At 44.2% G+C, this 25,060-nt stretch overlaps 2 long non-coding RNA genes across 2 annotated transcripts; both read left to right on the forward strand.

Moving 5' to 3' along the window:
• LOC110399983 lies at positions 1,538 to 16,923 on the forward strand. The gene is made up of 2 exons (XR_002439506.1): positions 1,538 to 1,575; positions 15,303 to 16,923. It is a non-coding gene; the product is annotated as an uncharacterized LOC110399983 (long non-coding RNA).
• LOC110399984 lies at positions 18,736 to 24,710 on the forward strand. Its single transcript, XR_002439507.1, has 3 exons — positions 18,736 to 19,302; positions 19,624 to 19,927; positions 23,722 to 24,710. It is a non-coding gene; the product is annotated as an uncharacterized LOC110399984 (long non-coding RNA).

Here is a 25,060-nt window from a genome sequence, read left to right on the forward strand (position 1 = left end):
TACCTTTTACTTTGTGCAAATATAGATATTTCACTCACCTGCCATTTTAGACTTCCACACTAAAATGAAAATTAAACTACATACTCACAAATAAGTTTGCGATACATTTCCTCTACTAGCACTTTCGGTAGAATTTGATCAAATATTCTGGTTAAAAATTGGTATTCAGAGCCTGGCTACCGAAGAGAAAGTTGCTGTTTATAATATTCATGATGTTGTTGACTTGTTGAGACAGCTCCTAGTGAAAATTAATGATTGACTTCAGGACACGACAAAGAAGGCAAGAAATAATTGCGTGCGTAGAGAAATTATTGCTACAGCTTATGGAGGCCATGTATTACCCATCCTAATTAACACATTGTGACACAAGAGAGGAAAAGTCTCATGACTGTACGGAGGTTGGTGAAGCAGCCAAACGTTGGCGTCAGAGGTGTACAACAGAACCTTCAAGAGCTGGCTTTTCACAGCATACCCCAGAGGAGCACAATGCATGGGCAGGTGGGCCAGCTGCCCCCTCCTCGACCCCATTAACAACTGGCACCTGTAGACTGCAAAAGCCACCTGTAATGTGGAGAGATTTGTTGCTAGATGTCATCCAGACAGCGTGAAGGCCTTATTATTATTTTTAAAGGAACTTCATAAGCATTCTACTTTCAGTGAAGCAAGAGGTTATCAAAGCTATGCTATGTTTCTACTGATCATACAGCTGATCCGGTGCAAACATAACCACCAGAAAAAATGTTAAACGCACACCTTTCCAGCTGCCCTCTTTGAGCTGTGTTCTTAAATTTTTCATTAACACAAAAATTCTCTTGGAGGAGCAACGTCATGCAGCAGAGAACAAGATCTTATGAAAGCAGTAAATGTTACATACAGGTATACAGACACTTTTTAAAGCAAGATGTTTCATAGATGTCTCTAGTGCAGCAACAGGATGAAAAGGGGGGGGGGAGGACGACTAATTCCCTGCCTGATATTCCAAGCATGTCTGCACTGAAGCTAAGGGTATAGCTGTGAGCAGCAGTGAAAGACTGCTTTTATTTTCGTTGCGCTATCCTACCAAGTCCTTTCAACATCAGCATGACAAAGGTAACTCTGTTGATCTTTAACGTTATCCCTTGGTATTGTTAATTAGGATCAGTAAGCACTTTGTTTGCAGAGAGTGAGAAAATGGGGTAAAAAACAAAGACAAGGAGTTAGTAAAATAAATACTCCACAACAGTCCTAGGGGCAGAGCCACGTGTGCTTGAGGAAAGCAGCTGGGAATATCCATTGCCTCTGAGTGGGCACTTTTGGAGCAGATGTCTTTCCATGATGTTGATCTCTTCTCCATCTTCTAAGTATTGTCTGTGTTTCATGCTGTAGCAGAAATGCTAAATCAGGGCTTGAAGCAGTGATTGAGCACCTGGTAGGAAGGCAGGGCCAACCCAGGGGAGCTCAGGTGCACGCAATGCAGCTGAGTGACTGGAAGGGCTGGAGCCAGGATCCACCCCTTCCCAGACCTCATTTAAGGGTTGGCAGGGGGAGGTGAGGGTATCTCAGTGGAGGTCCCTTCCTACCTGAGGCCTTCTAAGGGTAAGTAGGTTTTTCCTTTGTGTCTGTGGCTGCTGCGTTTGAGCGTACTTTGACTTGCTCCAGTGTAGGACTTTGCTATCTTTGCTGTGTTTTCCATTGCGTTATAGCACTGTGCCTGTATAAACTTGTTTTTTGATGTTGTGTATTAATCCCTGAATATTTTTAGCATTGAAATTATCAGCTGATCTCTATGGGTAGTCAAGAAGAGTAGGGTGATCCACAGTCCAAATCAGCCATAATTTAATTTTCTGATGTACTCAGGGTGCTCCCAGAGCCATGAAAATTGTGTAACATTGATATTAGATATATATGCAATATTATATCTATTGGGCCTTTCCCTTTTTAGTTGGGACTAAAGCTAGGTGCCTTGGTCAACACTAGCAGAAACAGACCAGAGCAAGGCTGAGTGGTGAGACTTCCCAAAGCGTGCCCCTATGTTAGAAACATATATTTTTTTAAATAGTCTTCCTTTAAAGATGGAAAAAGCAACAAGTGTCAAGAATGTTCTCTCAGTCCCTACACTACACATCTCCATGGTGAGGACCTTACAGGAACCAAATCCTCCTCCTAGCGTTTTTGAGGTGGGAAGCTCAGAAGGAAACAATACACCCAGTCAGGTTGGATTAGACTTCACTTGAAGGTATGGCACCCTTTTGTTTCTGTTAATGCTGCTGTATGCAAGGAGCTTCTCTTATCTGCCTTTAGCAACATCAGCATACATTTATTGTACAACAGAACAGTCAAAGTGCACCAAATATTTGTTCTTGTCAGGTGGAATTACCTTGAACTCTACTGGCTCATGCTTTGAGTCATCTACCAGCTCCCCCTTATTTTCTCTCCAGGCATCCCACCTTGTCTAGTGCTCTTCATAAGCATGGATGCCTTCCTCCTCTTGGAATCAGCATGCAGCCTTGGGCAGCCCCACCAGTTTTCAGGAAAAAAAAAAAGCATAATATTTCTCATTCTGTTCCTACATCTCTTGAGCCATGACAGCCCATTATGTTGCACCCTGTGCTTCCTTGCTTTTGCAGAAGTTTTCATAAGTGAGTTTGTCAGTAGCTTTTTAGAGACCCCAATAAGCACCACCTGATCCTATCTCACAGGTGCAGAGCAGATACAGAAATAACAGAAACAAGTATGCATGAACCTTCATTAGCTGAGACAAAAATCCAGCTCAAGAGGAATGATCTAAGAGCTTTGCATAAGAACTCTCAATAAAGCCCTTCCCTGAGACAAAAATTACAGCAAAGGAGATCATGACCACATTTTGGAATTGCATGCATGTATAAATATGATCCAGCTCAGAGTAGGAACAAAGTTCCTATCACAGCCAAGCAACACACAAAAAAAGCATACCATGGCTACTTCTTGATAAAGTGAAGAGAAGAAATGCATATTCCAACAAATAAAAGAAAAGCAGCTACCAATTCTTAAGAACAGCCTCTTCCATGGCTCAGTAACAAACAAAATAAAGAACGAGAGCAACTAATACTATTGCAGCTATTTATATCATTATATAAGCTGCAACTTCTCCCCCCCCCCCCCCCATTATCCTATTTTAAGAAATGCAAGCAAAAAGAGCTGGGGGAAAGGCCCGATAACATCTAGCACAACCTGTGCAGTTGTATCCTCTGCTTGCGAAGCACGCACAGCTGTATATGATGAGCTCTTTTCTAAGGAAATCACCACTTCCTTCTCTCATTATGGTTTAACTTTATGGATGTATATAACCCCTAAAATGCGTGAATGGGATTATATGGTTGTTCCTGTTCACTGGGTATCAATGCCTCAAACTGGTTATGATTAGAGTGTGCGCTGCAGCCTTGTGCAGGTACATTGTCCAAGTTTGCTTCTATTTGACAAAATTTCATGGAGTATGCCAGGCATTGTCTGAAGTTGTGGGTTTAAAACATTCAACTCGCATGTTCTGTAATATTGCTTCACTTAGTTTGAATAATGTTCCCTATTATTCAGTAATCTGTTACTTGAATAAGGAACAGCTTTCTTTAAGTATTGCATCTGATTAAAGGAATTCTTACAAAAACAGCAGAAATGCCCTTTATGCAATTAAAACTTTCCTGTTTACATGGAAAATCGCTATGAGGCCAATGCTGAAAGAAGATGAAGACCTTAAAGGGTAGAACCTTGACTTTCAAGTTCTGCTAAGGAATGTGAGTCATCTTTGGGAATGGGATTAAAGTGAATTCTGCTCCTGCAGTAGGCTTAACGGTGGTGCTCCTTTTTCCTGTTCTCTGGCTGCCTGATGTCAGTGCTCCTAGCTGAGCTGGGAAGGGGAGTAAGCTGCTACCCCCAGGGCATTCCTGCAGTATTTTCCTTGCAGTTAAGGATGTGAGGCCTCCATTGTAAAGCAGCCCTGTTAGAAAGTTAGTTCTCTCGAACAAAACAGCCCTGTCTTGTGCAAGTGCTGCCAAGCTCTCTGTTCTGAGAGAGACAACTAGCTGTGATCCCAAAACCAGTCTTCTTTTGAGACTGTATATTCTTGTTCCAACTTGTTGGGGTGGAGAGAGAAGAGCAATTTCATGAGAGCTCTTGACAATGGAAACTATTTAACGTTTTGTGGCAATCTAACCAAAGTTTTGCTTTTATTTTCTGGTATTGCATTTCAATTAGCAATGGTTTTGCTCATGGTACTTTATCTTATAAAAGAATAAATAGCTCTAGGCAATACAATATTTAGTACCAGCAGCTTACTACCTAGGGTAAGATACCCTCAATGACAAAGTTGCAATAAAAAGGAAACCTGAGGCATTTTATTGATCCCTTAGCAAAGAGCAAAGCCAAACTGAAAAAAAAAATATATCTGCAGGCTATGACCTCTGTAGTGTATGTAGCAATAGAACAGGGACCTGAATGTGCATTTGTAGATGAGCTTCTACAATTCACACCTCATTTAATGCTTTAAAAATGACAGCTGACTCTTTAGCCTGTTTAAAACAGGCTGACCTTCGCTATTAGGCAGTACGTGCAGACTTTCCATCATAGCTGAAGGTGGAGGAGGAAGCTTGCTCCACCAGTAGGGATTTGTTGGCACTCTCTCCATTCTTGGCTTGATAAAGTGTAAGAAAAGACATCTGAGAGAGCAAACCCAGGATTCTGAGTGTCACTGTGCCCTCTCCTTGGAGGTGACTGAGCAGAGCCAGCCCTGGGAGCAGTGGGGAGGCAGGGATATGTCTGCAGGCCAAGCCCTTCCCTGGGAGAGGGGGTTCTCACCAAGCGGAGGGAGATGACGAGCGCTGAAAGCAGAAAGCCCTGACTTGTGAAAAAGCAGGGGAAAATTCCAAGGAAAGAGGGAAAGCTATTCCAGAACCCCTTGGGAAAGGGGTAGGAGTGAAAAGGGATGGGAAATAGAGGAATCTTATTTCTTACAAGGTCTGAACTCTGGGGGCCAGTATTATTTCATTGCCCTTAAGTGGAAATGCAGAGCCAGGCTCCCTTGTCTCCTGATCAAGTCTGTAAGCAAGGTGAAAGTTGTGGAGTACAATAAGAAGTTATTAGAGCACTTTCTGCTTTTATTTCTAGTGATTTCTATCTCTGTCTGGAAGTAGCTCTGTCACCATGAACTGAACTGCTAATTCAATGCACTGAAGCATTCTGGAGTTAGAACACAGGGAAGGCTTGCATAACCTATTCCTGCACTAAGTCTGTTTTGCCATTTGTGTTAAATCACTTGTTGGTATTCCAGCAGGGCACACTGGTGTTAGGGGATTTGGAGGACATAATCTGAGGAAACAAGAAAGGCAAAAACAGAAGAATAGAAACTCTGCGTATTGTGTCCATGTAGTATCACATCTCAGAGAATGTAGTGAATAAAATTAACCTGACATTGAATTGCTCTGATGATCCCCACTTTCAGAATAAATGTTAAAAAATAAAAAACAGGTGTCCTTAAAGTGTGGGTAAGTGGAAAATAGGGACACATGGTGGAGAAATTCAAGCTCTTGGCTGAGTGATATCACCTGAACTTTGAGATGGTCTTATACAAGATGTATCCTCTTTAAAGAGGCTAAAGTCTAATCTCACTTAAGTGCTTGAAATGAGAAGAGTAATGAGGGGTAGCAAACCTTATTCAAGAAATCACTCAAATGCTTCTGCAAAGTTGCCTTTCCACTGGCACTTTGCTGGTATTTATGGAACTCATTTTCTGGTAGAATAAATTAATTTCTGCTTCAGGCTGAGAATAGTGATGTTTTTTTGAAGCCAGTTAGTTTAAGATGAGTTACTTAGAAATGTCAAAAGACTTTCTTCTTCTTTCAGAGACCTGTAGCAGATAATCTTTGTTTTGGAGTATCTAAAGCTGTATTTTTGCTACGACCACATTTTTCAGCCAAGCACTGACTATGTGTACAGACTTGCTGATGCTGAAGTTTGTATAAACTTTGAAGTCAGCAGGACTCCTGGTAGCATGGGAAGGCCTGGGATGTCCACGGTGTCCTGCCTGATGGAGGTCTCAGATGCTGTGGCCAACTCTGCCAGCTGTGTTGGGGTGAGGGGCCAGTACTGTGAAACAGGCTGTCCAGGCATGCTTCGTTAGTGAAGCTGAAAAGCAGTCACTGATTGGGCTAAAATCCTTCCACGCTGCATGGAAGTGTAAAACAAGCAATGCTGGTATAGGGTTGGCTCCATATGCTCCATGGCAGCACTATAGCTGCTCTGCCCTATTTCCATAGCAGGCTTGCCCCAGTCCTGTGGCGTATCACTCAATCAGCTCACAGCAGATCCTGCTCTGCCCTGAGTGAGCTTGGAGACTGAAATCCCAGCCCTGGGGCCTCCATGGAACAAAAAAGTCCTCTTTATCTCAGGCTCAGATGCCAAATCTCTGTTCTCTCAGTGCTGGATCCATACTTCTAGCCAGCATGCAGCTGGGTGTCTGCTGTCCTGCTGCAGGCAGTGGGGTTTGTATTCCCTCCTGCAGCAGAAATGCTAAGTCATGGCCTGAACCAGTGATTGAGCACCTGGTGGGAAGGCAGGGCCAACCCAGGGGAGCTCAGGTGTGTGCAATGCAGCTGAGTGACTGGAAGGGCTGGAGCCAGGATCCACCCCTTCCCAGACCTCATTTAAGGGTTGGCAGTGGAGGTGAGGGTATCTGGGTGGAGATCCCTCCCTACCTGAGACCTTCTGAAGGTAAGCAGATTCTTTCCTTTGTTTCTGTGCTCACAGCTGTTGCATTTGAGCAAATCCTCACCTGCTGCAGCCTAGGGGCTTGCTGCTCTGCTATCATTGCTGTGCTTTCCATTGCATTACACCCTCCAGCCAGGTACAGCATTGCCTGGGAGATATTTCTGCTCCTCTGTTCTGCTGCACCAGCTTCTAGCTCAAGCAGTTTCTGGTGAAAACAAAGCCTCGCCCTCTTCTCTTGCCATATGCTTGGAATTAGTAAAGCTGTGTTGTTGGAATAGGATTTGGGAAAGCTAATTTGTTGGAATTAGGCAATATCTGTGGGCAAAAAAACCAAGTAGGGTTGTGGTGTTGAGCAAGAAAAAGATACGCTACCATTTTCTTAGAGGCTTCATCACTAAGTGTAGGGATACTTGGTGTGTTATTCAGACATGAATGCCAACTAGAGATGAATTATGTTGTACTCAGCTCTGAAGTTACTCTAGAATGGATCAATTCTGAACTACAAAGTGAAAGAAAAGCATGTAATATTTATACGGTGTCAAGTTGATGCCCTTGAAAAGTGCAGATCCCAGCACTGTGAATTTGCGGGCTTCCCTGGCCTCCAGTGAAGATATATTGATGTGGACTTAAGGAGAATAGGCAGCTTCATTGGCTACCAGGGAAAATTCTTGTTCTGCTGATGAAGTAAGTGCTATTTGTCATTATCAGGCTATGATCAAGAATAAAAGCAACTGCCAGGGGGAAATAGGTGGGCTTCACTTCTTTTTTTTTTTTTGCAGGAGTGCCAGCTCATCTTCAATTTTGCTAATAAAATCTAGTATCATCTAGTGTGAGTGTTAGATAAGAAGTTTATTTTTCTGAGAAATGATTTAATACTTTTTCACGAGTCTGAATTGCACACGGGTACTGTAAATCCGTGTTCCTCTTTCCAGTGCGTGTGACCATCAGTTTGACTGTATATGACAAAGTTAAGGATAATGTTCCTGAAAATGTCTCCACTTCATTTCAGTTTTCTTCTCATTCCCCATATAGCCTTGACAGTATTTGTGAACTATATTGTATCTTTTGGACCAAGTCTTCCCATCATTTTCAAAAGCTGGGTAATTTTCTGTGGTTGATTCACAATTGAAAGCAATGAAATTAATTGTTATTGAACTGCATAACTGGGGTTCTTAAAATTTAAGGTTTATCTGACAGCTGGTGTCAGCCGCCTATGGAGAGATAGCAGTAAGACCTATCAGCCTTAATTCCTGCCAACCTGACCTGTGGGTGCTGTCTTTTCTGTGGCTAAGCTCTACTTTGCACTAAAGTCTCTATAGCTAAGCTATAGGTCTGCTCAACAGGCATGTGGTTGAGTGAAATTCCGGTGGGGTTCAGAGTTGGGGTGTTCCTGCTTCTTCTACCTGGAGAGCTCCTCCAGGAAGATAGGCTTAAAGAATCCTCTTGGCTTAGTGGTTTGGAGGCCTTTAAGATAGGTGGGGAAATAAGAGCTTTATGCTGTGTTGCAAGTAGAAGGGAGATTAAAATGTGGATCATCCATGTGCCAATTAACAAATCCAGAAGCCTCATCTACTGCCTCCTCTTCCAGAGGCCCCACTTTGCTTTGCACCCAAGCCAGGAGCTGGTTCACAGCTGTGGATGGTGGAACAGGAATCTCAGCTACTTGAAGGGTGTTTAATCCATGCTCTTTGGCATGCTGTTCCACCAGCAAGGTGGAATCTGTGTCAGTACTCCAGTTTGAGCTGTGTTTTTAGGCATTTAATTATTCCCATCTATTCTAGGAGTCATCAGTGCACTCTTGCATGTCTAGCCCCTGAAGCCTATGCGTAACTACCTCTTTGGTAAATTTAAAAAGATGCATTATCTGATGAAGTGCTTTTTGTGATTTAGAAGCAGCTGCGGGACTAAATGCAGAGATCAATCAATATTGATTATCACAGTTTTTCCTGGGCTTAAGAAGTGCGCTGTAATAAGGGACTGCAGGGCTCCACTGCTTCTGAAGCATTCCCTGTGCGATATCAAAGTGAGGGTAATTAATGCTGTGGGCACGGACATTAATTCTGGACCTGTGAAGACATGGACATTAAAAGGGGAATGTAGCCTTTCCCATAACGTACTGCAGTTAGGATGTATGTATATTTGGCTGTAGTTGAGTTTGAGTTATCTGCCTGGGTCCTGCCACTGCTATTTTTCTAAAGCCCCTTAAATGCAAGGCAGTGGCAAAGATACTGGATGGTGTACAAGGTTCTGTCTGCTCTTGGGCCACTCACAACGTGCATTTGTGCCCTGGTTTCTCCAGCTGTGTGATAGGAGCAGTGGAGGCTCCAAAGTACTGTGTACAATAAAGGGCTGCCTTAAAAAGGAAGGAAATACTGATGCCTCAGTCTTCCAGGGAAAACAGCACTTGATGGTTCCTGCAGTGCTAGGAGGGGGGAGAGTTAGAGAATATTTGTGTGTTTTGTGCTTTGCTTCTGCTTATGCTTGAAGTTGCTAACAGCTCGGCCTGTCAGTGCAGTGAGCTGGGTGAATAGCTGTGCCTTTTGTCCCTGCTGGCCTGGGATGAACTCAGCCTTTCTGCTCCACTTTGGGCAGGGGCTGACTGCAGAGGCAGGTACAGATTTAACGCTGATTATCCTCCAAGCTCTGGTACCGTCTGCATAAGAAAGCTAAGAGCAGAGTGACTTGTCTCACTGGTGACAGTCTCCATCTTCTCTATGTCTCTGTTCTGAAACAATAAAAGCTCATTTGTGTCTTTTAAAAGCCACTCTGTAGATTGCAGCCTCATCTGCATGGCAGCTTGTGTGGTTCCAGTAGTCCATACACTTACTCCAGAGACTGATCTAAAACTCCTCTGATTTGTTATGGAAGAAAGCCCTCTGGGGGCTGGATGTAAGGAGCCACCATTGACCCTCTAAACCATGAGGCTTTGTAAATGCCTTCAATTCACTGATAGAGAAACTGAGGTGGAGATTTTTTCTCCTTACAGCACTGCATGCATTGACCAGTGGTAACATTTTTTTAATATAATACCTCACGGGGTTCTTGGTGTCTAGATCATCGGAGCTCATGGAATTCTGTTTGCCCCTTCCAAAAGGCTTAAAAAAAAGCCAAACAAATACATGGCATCTAGAACACCTCAAAAGCTTGCCTTAAATTTCCTCTTTTTAGAAGAAAGGTGATGGAGATGAGTTTTTCATCCCCAAATCTTAGTAGCTCTACAATACTTGTTGCTGAGAATGACAAATGATCTCATTAGCTCCACCTGCTCCCATGTTTTTCCTACAGTAAGGTGTCAGGAGGCAAAATACTGAAACAGAATTGCTGGGCCTTTCTGATTTGTTTGAAATAAATCCTGACTTAAGGCTTTGGAAGTGGTTTTTTTTTAATGCTGCTTTATCAAAATGCTTGTCTCAAGCTACCTCGAGGTTGCTCGGCTTGCATTTGAAAGCTCTCACTAGCTTGATGTTATCAAATTTACTCAATGATTCTTTCTTTGCATATCAAAGGCAAACACTGCCTTGCGTGCTTGCAAAGCCAGATCTAATCTTGAATCTTGTGTTAATTCTTTGATCTTGGTACTTCCAGCAGTGTAAGACAACAAACCGCAGCATTTTCATTATGCTACGTAAGTGATACAATTTCCGGAGATAATTAAATCTTATTTCTTGATCTTCTGAAGGGGTTAGTGAATGTGAGATTTATTAGTACATTAAAAAAGTCAGCAACTCTACAGGGCTGTTGAAGAAGGAACACATTTACCACTTGAGAAAACCAAGAAGCTGATCTACCTCTGTGCAATGGGAGCGTTTGACCCCACGAAGGAGATAAGTGTGAAATGGGGCTGTGGCCACCCACAGCAGCACCTTGCAGAGAGCCTGGGCACAAGGGATGAATGAAAAGGAGTGGGAGTTAAGGTGCTGCTGGGCACCTACCCAAGGTATCCACCTCCTCGGCACAGGTATGCCTTTCTCAATGGGAGCCTGATAGGGGAGGCTCTTCTGGCTGGGACTACTTGGTTGCAAAATGAGTGTTGAGAGCACAACTAGGAAAGCAATGAACAAATGTTTCTTATCCCACAGGCCATAAATACAAATGATTGAACATGAAGAGCCTCAAATCTGATTCACTGCAGTACAATGTCTCTTAAGCGTTAGGGTATAAATAAATAATCTTGTTTTGATCTTTCTGATGAAAATATACACAGAGGAAAAGGAGAGTACAAACAGTACGTGTGGAATCCATTTGTATCTCACAGCATAAAGCTTGTAAATGAGACCTTGTTTTCCCCATCCTTAACCCAGGATATTAGTGGGTATTGGACCTCTTTCAACCATTAGCCTAGCTGTGCACTGTCATTTGTGACATAGTTTTGGGGGAAGAAGACTATAAAAGCTCTCAAGTTCTAGAAAAAAGCCTGTGATTATCCTGGAGGTGCCTTTATTCCCTCTGCAGTATTTGCAACTCTGAGCCCCAAATCTCTGATCCACACAGTTGTGCTAGTCCAGTGCCTCACAGAACCTAAACTGGTGATTAATGGCATCCTGGTGATGGGCAATAGACTACAAAGGAGGCAAGCCTTCAATTGCTGTTATCCTGCACCTCCCTGGGAGAGCAGCAGCAGGGCAGGATGGTCAGGAGGAGCTTTTAAGAGGGATTTCTTTCAAGTTTTCTGTGAATAGCTACAGACAATGGGCAGGATGTGGCCGTGCTATGGGCTGGGGCCTGGAGTGAGACTGGGAGGGACCTGACAACTGTGACTGAAAATGGAGTATTTTTTACTGATGGTTGAAAATCCTGTGTGAATGTGATTACATGGTGTTGTGTTGCAATAATGGTAAGTGGATGGTGCCTGGGAGAGTTATAAATGTGCTGCCAATGGGAGCAAGGCAGAGACAGGGCCAGCCATGATGCATCTGGCTATTGACAGTCCATGTGGGCCATGGTCTTCCCCAGCAGCTGCCTGAGGATGTGGTGTTTCCCTTGCTCCCATTGCTTTTTTGGCCTGCTTCTGACATTTTTAGGCACAGTGGACCCTATAGGAAATGGAGGCCCACTGTATATGTGGCCCCAGCTCCTTGTCCAGACCTTGGAGAGTGATTAAGGAACCGATCACTCTGCTGGCTTGGAAATGCCAGTGAGGGAGCTGGATCCTGAAACCTTGACTTCATGGAGCCAGACTCGAGGATTCCAAATCCCATGATCTATTTCATTGTGCAATGGCTCAGACAAAGTCCTCCCAAAACCAGTGAAAAGAGAGGTTAGGTCTGAATTTTCAGGCTCAAGTGCATGTTTTTGAGGTATGCTGCACATCCGATGTTTTTGTCAGACTAACAATAAGCTTTGGTGCTGAAAAGATCCTATTTCTGACAGAGTTAGTATTTCATAAGCTTAAAGTGGATCTGGCAAGAGAAGGATCCTGCATTCATTGTTATTCTAAAGAGTGCCCATGAGAGAAGATGCCTGCATTAACAAACTGTTGGACAGCTTGCCATTTGTAGCTTGCTTAAACTAATCAATGAGATGGAATTATGAACAAGACTTGCCGCAAGGCTGAGGATTTTATTGGAACATTTGCAAATGATATTAAAGTGAGACTTGTAACAACCCCCTTGATGAAACTGAACATTTAACTACAGAGCTATGTTCCAGTTCACCACTGAAGTCCCCTTCAGGATGCTTAGGAGGTGATTTCTGTAATGTGGATGGGTGCTTGAGTTCCTGATGTATGCCAACATGGCTCTGCCTATGGGCTGCAGTTGCATGAACTGTGAACTTCCTCATGAATTGCTCCGATTTGATTTTGCTCTTGTAAGTGCCTATTGCTCTGGATGCTGAAAGCATCTGCACGGTTACTTGTGTTTCCATCATCTTGTGCTAGATTTACTTTCCATCATCTCTGTGAAGCGCTCATTCCAGGAACAGGGAAATCATTCCTTGGCTAATCAAAGAAGAGGAAAGATGGATATGTAGACTAAGACTGATCTCAAGGGCTTTGCTTCTTGGTAAGCTGAGTTGCTGCCTGGTGCTGCTGCTGATGGAGGTAACCAGGACCTCTGATAGGTTCCCAGTGGTGGCAATGCAGATACCTGTGTGCTGCTAACCTGACCTGGCTGGAGCCACCAGAGGTCACCTGGCAGTGACAGGGTGAGACAGATCCACTGTGCTGCTCAGGATGACACATCATGGTGTTGTGCAACACTGGAGAGTTTTTCAGATTTCAGACTCTGGTTTCAGAAACAGAAGTTTTTGGCCCTTCCCTGTTTTTGGTTATTTTTTTAGTAGAAATCCCTTGGGAATGAGTCCATTCCTGATGGAAGGGGGACTGGCTCCTTACCATTGTTTAAAGCTGAGATTGCCTCTAATATTTCTTTCTCCCAAATAGTTTGAAACTGTTTGAGCATACTAAAAATGAACACTTTCTCATTTTAGAGAAGTAAGCTCTTTCTGGTTTTTTTGCACAGAAATCCTTCAAAAATGAGTGAAATGCCTCCCTTGGAGTGCTATTTCATCTTTGCTTTGCTTTTGTGCCTCCTGCTTATTTATGGAAGTAGCTTTGTTTCCTCAATAAACACAGGCCGCATTTTTTCTTGATTTCATCAGCCTAACAGCATGAGCTGCTCAGATCCACCTCTGCTTTGCTGCAGACACTATGAGAAACAGTGATTGTGTCAAAGGGATGAGGTGTAGCTATAACTACAATGTGGGCACAGGCATCTGTGAAGAGAGTTGATACCAAATATAAACAGTTGTTGAAATACGATAAACTGTCTGGGGTTGTAAAGAAATGACTGGAAAGGTTTTTGACAGAAATGGAGGCTTTTTTCCTCCTCAATCCATCTGACTCTGCCATAAATGCAATAATTCTGGTCCCACTTGCAAGGACTGTATCAGTCTCACATTCTCAAATCAGGCTATAAATGAGAGGAAGGGCCCGTTTTCATACATTTGTGCCGGCTCTGTTTCTCCTTGTGTTCAGAGAGCATGGTTGCAAGGCAGGGTGAGCTGGGAGAGCTGGTGGACATGCTGGTGTTCATCCTCTCTGGTTCTGGCTGAGATTTCGGCCAGGAGTGGACCTAGAGGTCACTTGTCACAGGGACATGGGCAGTGATTTCCTTTGAATTACCCCCCTGTGAATCATACAAGCCTGAGAAACCTCAAATCCCTTTTTTTCTATATAAAAACAGAATTATTTTCCCCTTCCTTTCTAGCAGTGGTATTTCACATTGGCTTGGCTGTTGGCAGTCCCTGCAGATACGGGGCAGAGCAGCACTTCCATTTACTTCTGTGGAAGGATGCCAGGCAGTGCAGCTGAGGACCTGGCTCTTCCATCTGAGCTGCTGTTACAACACTTATCTAAGCTGATCTGTAAATTTTGCCTTAGTGATATCCCACGTGGAAATCTTCATTAGCCTTGCTAATTACTGTTGTAGTATTTACAATCATTTTATTTTTTGACTAGCCAGAGCAGATCTTTATCATTAGGACTAATTTACATCATGCAGGCTTTGGGATTGCAGTGCCTGAGGTTCTGCTTGTCTGTGTGTGCTAATGCTGAACCTCCAAGGAGGTTTGTAATCACAAGGAAAAAGGAACAGCAATATTTAACTCCAGGCTGTAATGCACTTCCTATAACATGTACACGAAAAATGCTCCTAGCCATTGCTCTTTAGGGTAGGCAGCACTGATGGCTGGGAAGGCTGTGCTTGCTGTGGGAGGGATTTCCTTGTACAGGTGTAATGTAATGCGTGTGTACATCTGGGTCTGCTGATGTTTTAGCCATGTATTACCCAGTAATGGAAAATGCAGCCGTGCGACATGAATGCTAAACCTGCTGCTAGAACCTACAGCCATGCAAATGGGAACGGCCTGATGTGCCCTCTGTGAACACAACTCGTTTTTACATCTTTTAAAGTTCAAACTGCACAAGTTCAAAGCTCAGCTGTTCCAGGGAAGTTTGCTCTTTACTGCTCATGTGTTGTATAGTACTCTACCTATGGATCTCTGTTTCAGTGTTTTATATGCATTGTATTTACTTCTTTGCATGATGTATGCAGCAGGTAAATGGTGCAGATTCTGCCCCTAGAATATGATAGTAAACTACTTTGATAGTGTGTTCATTTTTAGATATGAAAACACTTTAAAAAAGAAAAGCAAAAGCCAATTACTCCTACACTCTACATAGGGAAAAGAGCCAGTAAGTGTTTAAATTATTTATGCAAAATCCATTACCAGGACTGTGGCAACATCAGAAGCTGACTCGAACCTTTCTGTGCTGCAGTCCTGGTCTGCTTGCCAGCCTTGTGCGACGTCCAGGCTATGGCACATGATGGAACAAAACAATGCTCTATTAGTCAGCCCTTAATTAATCAGGGTGTTGCTGTGAACTTGCTATGGCAGCTGCTTCAGGAACATGCTTTCAGTGCATACCTCGCTGAAGTTCGATCTCCTGTCCTAACCACTGAAGCACAATTTACACAACAAATCATCAAATGCTATTTTCAAGCAGGCCCTCAAGCAGTTTGACTCCTCAGTTACAGCATTTGCTTGTATTTCTCTTTTCTCTTGGTGTATTGATGCCTGTCTTCCAGTCCTTCAGCTAGACCTGTGTGTGACAAAGAGCTGAAATGGCACGGGATCCTGTCTCAAGCAGCAGTGCAAATGCACATCTGGCATGGAAGGGGCAGTTCCTGAGGAGGCATGCGCTCGAAGGAAGGTTTTCTATACATTGTATGCAGCTACTCTTGGCTCATAATTACAGGCAAAGAGCTATTTGAGGCATTCCAGCCTGTTTCTTGTTACCTAAAATAACTTCAAAGTACCCATTTAGACCCTCAAAATGGGTGTGTGTTGCAAGTATAGCTCTGAATTACTCCACAGAAAAATATGTTCCAGCAGTGCTTGCGCACTGTAATTGAAGAAGGTGGTCTCTGTAACCCTCCCTTGTGATGCTTCCCAAAGAGGGTGCTGAAGGTTCAAGCCTGCTCGTTGCTCCTAAGCTCCATAGAAAAGGACCAAATATTTTGTGTCAATTTCAAGCAACTACCGGTATGAAGGGGCAGCCAGTTTTGTATCTTGGTCACTGTTACCGCAACAAAGAATTATTTTTCTTTATCCCACCCTTGATGCTTTTTTTTCGTGCAGATCTCTGCTCCAGGAAATTCCAACCACATGTGAATTTCTCTCTAAAAATCTCTGCAAACATCCCCTGTAAGACCCACATGAAGATCCATTCTTGCTTCTGAACAGGACACTTGAAGATATACGGAATGCCATTTTCAATTGCTTTAGTGCCTGGGATTTGGTTTGTGGCTAAAATGCGACTCTCACATATTTGGTCTGAAAATCATGCCCTGCTTTTTTTCTTCTAATTTAAGGGAGAAAAGCCTTCCAGAGACCGCCATGGGAGGGAAGAAAGGAGAAATATCTTATCTGCGTTGGTTGTTTGCTTTTCTCTGGGACTCCCCACTGCAGCAATGTGGTGGTTGGCTGCTCCGCAGGTCCTTATCTTTTACAAATCCACAAGAATTCCCTTTACGGGCTGTGAAATCTTCCCACGGAGGATGAATTGCCAAGGCAAAGAAAATGAGCGTGGCTAGAAGATGGAAGGAAGAAATCCATGGCTGTGGCAGGGGGCAAGATCAGTGCTGGCTTTGTGGGGCTGGGAGGGGACCTTCACACTGTTGTGCTTTGTGTGGGTCGTGCGGATCTTTGTGGTTGTACACAGCTTTATTTTCTGAGCTGCACCTTGCTCCATCTCAGGCCTCCCCCGTGAGGATTTTACAGCGTTCTGCTGCTTTGCCACCAGCTCCCAGCTGGCAAATGAGAAAGCTGCTTTCCTCCTCTAGGATTTTACACCTTGCTGGAGCATAGACAAGGAGGACAAATGGGCCATTTCACGCTGCTGTGCACTAGAATGGCTGCTCAGCTGGGCGTTCAGGTGTGCCAAAGGGAGGTGGCACAGTGCTGTCAGCAGAGCAGTGCATGTCCAGTTGTGTTTGGGGCTGCTGCAGGGGTGGGGGTTGGGAGCAGTGGGTAGGCAGAGGAATGGCAAGGTCTTAGAGGTGTCCTAGGAGTGCTGGAGTACACTACTAAAACACCCACTGGCATGTTCTACCTTTAGTTGTGCAGTCACTTGAGGCTACTTTTTAGTATGAGTGAAGTCTTAACTACACTTCTCGGTATGAATATAGATGGAAAGGAAACTTAAAACTCAATTTCCATTATTTTGGTGTAATCACTGCAAGCCACCACGACAGTGAGGACTTTCAAGATGTCTCTGCTGTAAATCTCACTACATCTGCACTTCAGTGCACTAGCTGTATGTGCTCTCTTTCCTGCTAAAGCTGCTTCTTGCGCTTGGGGCATTATTTTAGCCTGTTCAGTTGCAAAGAAGGGCTTTAAAATAGCTCATTCCTTGCCATAGATGAGTACAGAGGTGACAGTAACACGAAACTCGGAAGGGAAGTAAGGAAACAATCACTTGTAAAACCTTTTGCAATGACACTTGTAATTCTGCAGGGTTAAATAGGCAGAGGCTTGCCACTTTCCTTTCTTAGCCAGCGGAAAAGCACTGGAAAGGAAAACCACACTCTTAGAAACTCTAGTTTCGTAACACGGGGTTCTAACTGCAGTATGAACTATATTGCTAAAACCAGGTTTTTGAATGACACAAGCTGGTGTGACACTGGGTCTGGTTTTAAGAGTGCATAGTCTTAAGACCTATGACCCAAGACAATGTGTTCGGACAAAAACTAAAGGCCAGATCTTGCTACACCACAACTCTGGTTTTGGCATTGCCTACTTGGCCACGGAAGATAGCATCATCCAGTTGAGCAATATTTTTGCAAGACCTAATCTTGTAGGCGGTATGGTCATAAGATAAAATGTAGGGAGATGAGGAAAGGTAAGGGAACTTGCATGGTATTTTTATCCATGTGAGTAATTTTCAAGTGAGTAGTCCAGTGAGCAGTTTAAAAGAGATGATTTGCATGAGTGAGAATGGAATTTGGGACTGGACCCTCCTCTCTCCACTTTTGGACCCTATAAACTGTTGAATGGATTTATGGGGTGGTGGAGTGGCCTATTTGCCCACTTTATTTCAGCACTGTAGCTGTCATAGCATTGGTCTTGGCAGAGAACATCTCAGATTGATATAATTTTACAGTTTTAAATAGCTGAAGGAGTCTGTGCAGCCAGATAATCGATGATCTGTGTAAATGCCAGTACTAAAATTAAATGGTTAATTAAGTTTATTTTCCCTGGGCTGCTCCATTTGCATTCTCCCAGTGTGCTGCTGTAGGGCAGACAACTTTTCTTCCAGGAATGAATGGAGTTTTCTAGGTATAAAATGAAGCCAAGAGACAGCGGACTAGCGTGAAACCCATTAAAATGACTGGGAGGCTTTCCATGCTATTTAATGGGCTTTAGCTCATCTCTTTTATGAGCTCTATGAGAGCTCTTAGCCATTTCTGAAGAGGCCCCTCTCTGGGGTCAGCGTTGGCCAACTGCGTTGGCAGAGCTGGCGGCTGGTGGGCAGCCACATCTCCACCCACGTGGGTGGTGAGGCACCCTCAAAGAATTACAGCGTCCACACGCAGCCTGGTGGTGTACCTCCTGAGAGGCATGTGCTGGGTAACACTGATTTCTTGCAATAGCAGTCAACATCACATCCAAAACACCTAACATGGTGTTTAGAGTCTCTCAAAGCAGTGTTTCTTGTTTGCTGGCAGCTTGGGGTTATTCACATGAAAAATTATAGTGAATTCTACATGCTGAAATCTCCCTGCCCTGAGCCTAGGAATATCTAGGCAATATTAAGTGGCCCTCAAGCAGAAGCAGTTGCCTGGAGGCTATCCCTGGAACTTGTGTCCTTAGAGATAGGGGCATCCCCGGTGAAGTGCTGGTGGTGAGGCCACAGCCATGGAGACTGTGGCTTTGGTGCTGCTAGATCCTTTGGGCTTTGACTCATTTTCCTTCCTTTCTGGACTTCCCACTTTGGGTAGCAGAGATTTCTATCTGGTTGGAAGTAATGTGTTATTTTTCTCTCCTCTTTCTTCCTCTGTCCACTTTGCCTGTTTGATGGGTTTGGGGAGGAAAAGCACTACACTGCAAGGGCAGCAAACCACATCCAGGTCCTTCTTGTGCTTCATCTCCTCAGCTGCTTGTCCCCCTGCTGTTTCCAATCATTGTAGTGATCCATATCCGCACACTTTCTCTTCCTCTCATTCCCATGCTTGCTCTCGCTCTTTTCTTTTTTGTGTGTGTTCATAACTATCCTGAATGTCTGAGCTTCAGAGCGGGTAAAGCTGAACCCACCTTTGTGTTCCTCAAAGCCCTGGGATTTCTTTGCTATGCTCATCTCCCAGCAGCACAGACCAATTAATATTGTCTTCAGGCCCTTTCCCAGACCCGCGCGTGTTCTTGTTGTTCTCTGAAAAGGCACATCATCTCCATCCCCATGGCTGCTACTGACTGCTCCTTCCAATTTATTTTCAGGTGCTCTTACTGCAGGTTGCATCCACCAGTTCCCTTTCCAGAAGGGATGAGTGTAATTGCTTCAGATTCTTCTGACAGTCTGTATCTCGGAAGGTGAGCCACAGCTTCTGCAGCTGGAGCTCCCCATGGCTATCATGTATGCAAAGTGCATTTCCTCTTGCCAGAGGCTTAAAAACCTCTGTGCACCTGCTGTAATGTGACGCCAGCGCTTCGTGGTGTTTCATGTCAGATCAGAGCTTTTCTACACAAATTCTGTCTGAGTTAGGAGGCTTAGTTCCCAGCTTTAGTTATGCAAAATTTAAGTCAATGACACTTCATTCTTTGAAAAGCTTCTATGAAGATGCTAAGATGAAGCCTATTATTTAGGTGGTGTTTGAAAAGTATTTAAACTGTTTCAGCTCTATTTTCTTCCAGACCATTTGGAGGAGACTATCTGGCATCCCTCTTCTGTGCTGAATTCTGAAAGGCCCAAGGTCTTGCCTGGAGAAGCAGTGAACAGTGGTGGACAAATGAGTTTCTGGGATTTGTATCTGGGAGAAGCAGAATGTACTTGGCCTGTTCTGAGGTGGGATTGTGAAACAAGTAGAATCGCAGAGAGCATCATTCTTAGAGAAGTGTGATAATGAAGCATTTGCTTTGGTGTAGCAGCATCTACACCAGTATATCTGCATTCATCTGTATGGCTCTTCTCTCACCCGCATCCTTCAGGATGTTTCAGGTATTCCACCAGTTATTTTCTATTTGCACATTCTTTTGTTGATGGGTAGGTGTGTCCAGGTGCTTCATTCAGCTTTTCTATTCCTGTGTAAGTCACACAGGTCTTGAGGAGCTGCCGTATTTCTATACCCATTAACTTCTTTCCTAAAAAATCAAATTAATTTATAAGTGCAATTTAGGCTGTAACTTAAAGTTAAGATTACATGGTCCTTTACTAGCATTATTTCCTAGTGTAATATCTCTTGTGCTTGTTGGAAATCAAGGTTGGCTCTTCCTCCCACAGTGGGAGAGGAGGGAAGCTGCCTGCCATGTGCTGCAGTGGTATGGGTAGCACCAAGTGTACCTTCATGCTGAAACATAGAGGACTGTGAATGGGAAAGCCAACTCTTTATTAATCAGTTCGTTAATTAAAAACTTCACTGTCTATGATGTGAGTTGGTTGGATCTGGACAAGTTCTGCCATCGTGGTCCCTTCCTTAACTACAAAATGGCATAGTGCTTCAAGACAGGCAACAAGCTGTTGGGGTCTGTAAATTGCCCACGGGCAGACAATTGTTCATGGAGGATTCTTATGTTCAAAGGGCTCAAATCACAATTCCCAACTGGTCTCAGACTGGGCACTCGTGGCACTCTACTTAAGTTGCAGGATGTTGCCAAAAAAATCAGGCCAGGCTGACTGCACTTATTGCAAAACCTGAGCTGTTACCTCTGAGTGGCCCAACACAAGATCTGATAACCCATTTTTTTTATGGCTTAGCTTGTATTTCACTTTGCATCTTACAAAGAGATCTCTGTACACTTTGTTTAATAAACAGAGCACTTCTCATGCTAAATTTTCTATTGGAGCCAGCTGGAAGTTACTGTTCATTTCTTTGCTAAAATTAATTGAACTATTTTCCTGGAAAAAGCTGCAGTGTGCAGGAGCCATCGCTCTATGGCACATTGCATTGGTTTGAGAAATAGCTATATAAAGCCACGGGGAGTAATGAATGGTGCATCATATAGCTATGTTTGCAATTCCAAGGAGCAACCTGCTTAGTACAGAAATGCTTATATTCGCATACTGCTCTTGTGTTTGTAATTTGCATTTATTCTGACTTCTAATGAGGAAGCTGCATCCATCCACTGGGAGACGGATGCAGCAGGAGTCCTGCGGTGTGTTAATGGAGTGAAGGCAATCTTCTTGCCTCTCTGATTCATACTGCAAGTCTTTTCCACTTTGAAGGATTACTATTAGTTTGGTTTTCCAGCTTTGCTAGGAGACGTCTTGTATCCTCTGAAAATAGGAACATTTGAGTTGCAGTTGGCATGGACTGAGAAAGACTTTGTTAATGCACCATTCTGGGGGTTCAGCAGCCACTTTCTTGCCCTTAGAGCAAGAGATGGCACTCATGGGCATCACCCAGCCCATGCAGGGCTGACAGCTACCTAATCCAAACCATCTAGCCACAGGTGACATGAACATTGTGCCTGCCTGTGACAAAGCTGGGAGCCTGGAGTTCCAGCTGTTTTGTTTATTGATAGGGAGAATTGCTGTAAATTTGCTTCAGGGATATATTTTTTTAATAAAGACGCATTTGTTCCAGTAAGACACACTTCACTTCATGCAGCTGAAGCAGTAAGTAAAAAGGAATGGTGGAATTTGGTGCATGATGTTATTTATACAAATGTCTTTCGCATTTTGTGGTTTCTCTAACCTGGAAAAGCAAATTTGCCTGTGTTTTCATTTCCTAAGAGGAGATAAGAACTCCCTGGAAAAAGCCCACTGAGCTGCTCAGCCTTGATGTGTGCTAGCTTATAAAGCATGGCTATATGCAGGCCACGTAAATGGAATGTAATTGCAAGCTTCTGCTTCATCCTATGTATACAGTGACCAGACAGTTTGGTTAGCAGTGTCCTGAGGGACGTCTGGTCACCTCTCTTTGCCCCTGCTCTGCCTGTACTCTGCTTCTTTCCTCATCCTTGTCCCGTGCTGACACCTTGCAAGGGTGATGGAGGGAAGCAGAGAGGATTTACATCTTACAAAACTGCACCAGTATTTCTGCTGCAGCCCTCCTCACTCCAAGGCTCAGGGTTCCTCTCATCTGCAGAGCATGGGATGCCTGTGATCCTGTCTGCGGGACTGCAGAATAACCAGCCCCACATCCCATCCCACACAAGCTTCAGTTTTCCCGGTGTTTTTCACTCTGAATCTAGGTCTGCTTCCACTGTTAATACAGAATGGCCAGAGGGAAGTTCCTGAGCTTTGTCCTGGTGTCTCACCTTAGATCCCAGCTCTTCTATTTCTGTTCCTGAGCAGTCTGAACATAAGCTGTAATGGTCACCTGGTCACACCTTGATCCAAGCTCCCTCATTGCTTTGTCTTGTGACTATCAGGAACTGAACTCTTCTGTTTCTTTTTTCTCCTTGCCGAGTACAGATTTAGCTCTGTCTCTGTTTGCAGCTTGCAACAGTGATTTGGAGAGCCTGGGTTGCCCTGTGCACAGGGCTGCAGCCTTGCCAGACAGACTAGAGAATGGAGCTGCAGCTAAACCACATCCTCAGCTCAGTGTTTATTTAAACTTTGCAACCAGCACCTTGAGCTAAAACCTCGTTGAGGTCTAGGCTGGTCAGGGTTTCATGCTGTCACTCCCTGCTTTCTGCTGTGGCACCCATAGGCCTGGGGCTCAGAGCAGGCCCCGTTCATGCAGGCCACAGGCAAAAACCTGGCATTTGGCTCTTGATGGCTTAAATTGGTGCAGATCTATAAATGAAAGACCCTCTAGTCAGTTATCAGTCCTCTGCAATCCAAGCCTGCCAGCCTGACTGTGTTTATGGGGTAGGCACTTAAACAGACCCTGTGTTTTATGGGCACATACACTTATACATTCACGTCAACCATTTAGGGCCACGTGAGCCTTTAAAATAGATCTCACAGCCTTGCACTGCCCCAACTGATTACACACAAACCTAGTTTGGGTGCTGGCTCCCAATTCTGCTTGTTGCCATCCTTTCCAGGTCAGGGAAACCAGGTTTAAAAGGCTTCACTAGGACACCCAGGAAAACCTGGCTTTGCAGAAGCTATTAGCTGTCTCAGTAGGAAACCAGACTTGCAATAGTGATTAATATTTCCAGCAGAGCTTCTGAAGCAGAAGTTATGCTTTCATTTCAGCCACCGAACATCTCTGTCAGTTTACCCCTTTCCTGCTGTGTTTTCAGTGTTTCTTGTAACACTGACAATAGCACCTACTACTATATGGAACAACCGTACTTTATGGCACAAAAGCACATGAGGTGTATTTCGGTAAAAGAGAGCAATAGATATCAGTTCACGCTTGGCAAGCAATGAGATAATGGAAGCACAAATCTGTGCAGGAATATGAAAGTCAAGTGCTGAATTTCAGGCTGTGGAGTAATGGATGTGAGATGTAAAGATAGGATGTGTTGGAGGGGCTGGTGTGGTCCCCCAGACCCAAAGACAGAAGAGTCCCAGCCAGGGCTCTTCATGAGCCTGTCTTCTGAAGGGTGGAATGTGAAGGAGTAGTAAAGGATATAAACATTTTTTTTTCCCTCTATAAACCTAGGGAGATTTTAAAGTCATTGGGAAGAAGTCCAAAAAAGAAATGAAGTGTTTAATAGTGCGCTGAGTGCTCTGCAGTTCTCATGTCTTTCCCCTCCTCCCTCCTGTTCTCCTGATCTGCACTTCAGGATTTATAAACTGATTCAAGTGCAGATTTTGAACCCAAAAGATTGCTTCCTCTCCTCCTGAACTATGTTCCCCTCTTGGCTGAGCTGTGGTATGCCCTTGATTTGCAGCCTTGCAGCACCAAAGGAAGTTGAGGGAGCAATGCTAGAGGCACCAGAAACCACTCTGCTCCTTCTGATGGTGGCTACAACAGCCCAGACACCATGCAGACATCTTTCTGCAGACAGATGAGGAGATCTGCTCCAGACCCAGCAGCCTGCATCCCCGCTGGTGGGAACTGCAGCAGGGCTGGGAGCGGGGCCAGGCTCCCTGCTTCCTTTCTTCCTTCTTGCTGTACTACCATGGTTGTCCCTACGGGCCTCCTAACAGCCTTGCCATGGTTGATGGAGAAAGATCTTTCCTTCCTGTATCTCTTCTCATCCAGAACGCCTTTTTAATGTTTTCCTGCTTTGCTGGTTCTTACATTTTAGATTTCAGCCGTGTGCATGTTTTATCCCTTGTGCTCTCTTAAAGCTAAAACTAGGAATTAAGACAATCTTACAGAGAGGGTGTTTTTTTTTTGCAATTAGTTGCACAATCAAGTTTTTTTGAGAAGGAGCAAATCTGCATTTTGCCATTGAGAGTTGCCCTGTCTGCTTTGCATTTGAGTAAACCCAGCCTGAGGCTTTGAAAAAAAGCCCCTGCAGGACCAGCATGTCCCTGACTGGAAGAGGAGTGCGTTCAACACCTGGTTTGTGATGATGATAAGGCGTTTCCTGCCACTCAGCCCTTCTAGCTCTCCTAAGAGAGCCTAGCCCTGCCTGTGGACAGGTCCCTGCTTGTTTCATGCATTGTTCAAATTGTTCAGCAAGTTCTTACGAAGGAAAACAGCTCAGTCACAAAGAGGTTATGTGGCTGTCATGGGCACGACTGGAATGTCATCTCTTGCTTGGCTTGGGAGAAAATAAAACTGATTTATGTGCGGATGCTGGTCAAGGTACCTGGAGCATCTTGGTGTGCAAATGATTTGCCAAGTTGGTTTTTACAGCAGGACTCCTCTGTTGCATTCCACGGAGGAATTACTAACGTGATGCCGGAGAGAAAGGGTGCTGTAGTCCAGGAAGAGAACATTTATCATATTTAAATGAGTCTCAGTGAGTTCAAAGAGAACATCTCAGGGGACGTTCTTTTCCTGAGGTTTCAGGAAGGGTTCCCTCCTTGCTGCCAGCCCTAGGTTTGTGAGCATAACATCATCAGCTGCAAACAAACAGTAAATGGGGTGCAATGTCTGGTGGGTGCTGCCCATGGGATGCTCAGCCTGTGCATGAGCCTGCTTGCTTGCTGTCAGTATTCTGCCCAGGTAGTGTCTGAGAGCCAGTCTTTTTATTTCAGAGAGAGAAAGAAGGCGGTAAACTCAGCAACATCTCTGCTCATGACCCAAAGTAAGGAGCTGCTTTTTCCCATCTAAGC

The sequence above is a fragment of the Numida meleagris genome, chromosome 5 (genome assembly GCF_002078875.1).
Source record: "Numida meleagris isolate 19003 breed g44 Domestic line chromosome 5, NumMel1.0, whole genome shotgun sequence".
Lineage (NCBI taxonomy): Eukaryota > Metazoa > Chordata > Aves > Galliformes > Numididae > Numida > Numida meleagris.